General features: G+C 50.2%; 1 non-coding gene across 1 annotated transcript; it reads right to left on the bottom strand.

Annotated features, from left to right (window-relative positions):
- Nucleotides 1-2,320: 2,320 nt before the first annotated feature.
- Nucleotides 2,321-2,392, bottom strand: TRNAR-UCU. Its single transcript has one exon. It is a non-coding gene; the product is annotated as a tRNA-Arg (tRNA).
- Nucleotides 2,393-3,040: the final 648 nt, after the last annotated feature.

Below are 3,040 nucleotides of genomic sequence, written 5' to 3'. Positions count from 1 at the left end.
GATGCTGGACGTCCTCCAGTCAGGAAATGGGGCGGGGCTCTATCTGACTTGCTGCAGCTTCTAATGCACATGGTGAGAAGCTCACAGTGTGCGGGGAAATCAGAGGAAGACGTTTCAGTCCAGGAGAGGAGTCGGTACAACCTGTGGGGGGGTCAGGGGAAGGGGGGGGGGTGGATTTAAGAACCAAATAAACCGGAACAATGAACTTCAGTGACATGATCCCTCATCCAATCAGAAGACATCTAGCAGGGATCAGATCACTCCGCATTGTTCCGGATTCTCCTCTCCAGTTGTTTAAAAAATGTCATGCTATTTTAATGTCATTGTGGCCAGCTTGGCCCGAGAAGAAGGCGGACGACCCGGATGTTTGTGTGTCAGGAGCGACGCTCCGCGGCTTATCCAATTATCCGAGGAACGGAACTTTCCTGGTTATATAAGCGGCTCCGAGAATCATTACATCTCCACCCTAAAGATCTTATCATAAAGGGATTACTGGAGGGGAGCCCCGCCCAGACCTCCTGACTGCCCCGCCTCCTAATTCTGTGTGGCGCTCAGAGGTCATGACCTTCTTACCCCATCCTATTCATCCATCCATCCCCCCATCCTATCCATCTACCCCCCATCCCATCCATCCCCCCATCCTATCCATCTACCCCCCATCCCATCCATCCCCCCATCCAATCCATCCATTCCCCCATCCCATCCATCCCCCCCATCCCATTCATCCATCCCCCATCCTATCCATCCACTCATCCACCTCCCATCCCATCCTCTAGTGATATAAAGATCTATATAGAGGAATCAGGACCTCCTTCCTCCTGATGAAGACCCCCTCTAGTGATATAAAGATCTATATAGAGGAATCAGGACCTCCTTCCTCCTGCTGGTGACCCCTCTAGTGATATAAAGATCTATATAGAGGAATCAGGACCTCCTTCCTCCTGATGAAGACCCCTCTAGTGATATAAAGATCTATATAGAGGGATCAGGACCTCATTCCTCCTGATGAAGACCCCTCTAGTGATATAAAGATCTATATAGAGGAATCAGGACCCCCTTCCTCCTGATGAAGACCCCTCTAGTGATATAAAGATCTATATAGAGGGATCAGGACCTCCTTCCTCCTGCTGGTGATCCCTCTAGTGATATAAAGATCTATATAGAGGAATCAGGACCCCCTTCCTCCTGCTGGTGATCCCTCTAGTGATATAAAGATCTATATAGAGGAATCAGGACCTCCTTCCTCCTGCTGGTGACCCCTCTAGTGATATAAAGATCTATATAGAGGAATCAGGACCTCCTTCCTCCTGCTGGTGACCCCTCTGGTGATATAAAGATCTATATAGAGGGATCAGGACCTCCTTCTTCCTGCTGGTGATCCCTCTAGTGATATAAAGATCTATATAGAGGGATCAGGACCTCCTTCCTCCTGATGAAGACCCCTCTAGTGATATAAAGATCTATATAGAGGGATCAGGACCTCCTTCCTCCTGATGAAGACCCCTCTAGTGATATAAAGATCTATATAGAGGAATCAGGACCTCCTTCCTCCTGATGAAGACCCCTCTAGTGATATAAAGATCTATATAGAGGAATCAGGACCTCCTTCCTCCTGCTGGTGACCCCTCTAGTGATATAAAGATCTATATAGAGGAATCAGGAGGATTATAATTTTTCGCGACCCCACGGCTGGGCTTAAAGGGCTACATACAGGTATGTGGATGTGCCGAGCCGTGCCATTCTGCCGACGTATATCGGCGTGAAGGGGTCCTTAAGTGGTTAACTTGTGTTAGTCGCCCCCTCCCCTCCTCTGCACCCACACAGCTTCATCATTAGGCTACTTTCACACTGAGGCGTTGCACCGTAATTTTTTTGCGGCGCTATTCGGTTGCTAGTGGGGCGCTTTTAACCCCCGCTAGCAGCCAAAAAAGGGTTCAAACCGCCCTCAAAGCGCCGCTGCAGCGGCGTTTTGCCGGCGGTTCAGCGGTGCTGTCCATTGATTTCAATGGGCAGGGGTGCTTTAGGAACGGTGTATTACACGGCGCTCCTACAGCGCCTCAAAGATGTGGCTGGCAGGACTTTTTTGAGCGTCCTGCCAGCGCACTGCTCCAGTGTGAAAGCACTCGGGGCTTTCACATTGGAGTAAAAGGAGCGGCTCTTTAAAGGCGCTATTTTTAGCGCTATAGCGCCTGCAAAGTGCCTCAGTGTGAAAGTAGCCGAAGTCATAGGAATCTGAATATTCTTTATTCCACCGCTAATCTATACTCAGCACTGACCTTGTATAGCGCTTTTCTCTCTGAGGACTCCAAGTATTGGAGATGGCATTGGCCGGGAATCGAACCCGGGTCTTCTGCTTAGAAAGCAGCTGTGCTAACCACTGCACCACCAACGCAAAGGTAGCATGTCTTTAGTGTGGGAGGAAACCGGAGAACCCGGAGGAAACCCACGCAGGGAGAACATGCAAACTCCATGCAGATAGTGTCCTGGTCAGGATTTGAACCATGGACCCCAGTGCTGCAAGGCTCACCACTAAGCCTCTGTGCTGCCCATATGCGGCCTCTGTTCTCCAAGGCCCGCCCCCGCTGAGCGGGGTATATCAGTGATGTCCACTCAAAATTCCTCCAGAAGAAATTAAAACTTCTCCTAATCTACAATATATAACACTCCTATAATAAAACACCCCAAATAACAATAAAGAGGGGTACAGTGGTCCCCAAATTAGCAACACAATGGAGGTAAATATTCTATTCACACTTAGGCCTCATTCACAGGGGGGGTAATAATCCGTACCCCATGGGAGAGCCGTGTGTACCGCAATGGGGATGCACAGGTGTTCCCAGCATCCCATGTAGGCAGTCCCATTGCTGTCATCTGGGGTGCAGCGGCTGTTCCCAATGTGACATCTGTGTGGGTGCCGGTGCACGGCCCCGAACGCACCCAGGATGCGTCCGCGCAACTGCACCCACATGGATGTCCTTTTTGGGGTAAGCACAGCCCCCATACAGGGTACAGATTCATACACCCCGTGTGAGTGAGGCCT

This window comes from Rana temporaria, chromosome 7, assembly GCF_905171775.1.
Source record: "Rana temporaria chromosome 7, aRanTem1.1, whole genome shotgun sequence".
In the NCBI taxonomy this organism is placed as follows: Eukaryota; Metazoa; Chordata; class Amphibia; order Anura; family Ranidae; genus Rana; species Rana temporaria.
The sequence above is the reverse complement of the archived record's forward strand: the minus strand, read 5'-3'. Positions and strand labels throughout refer to the sequence as shown.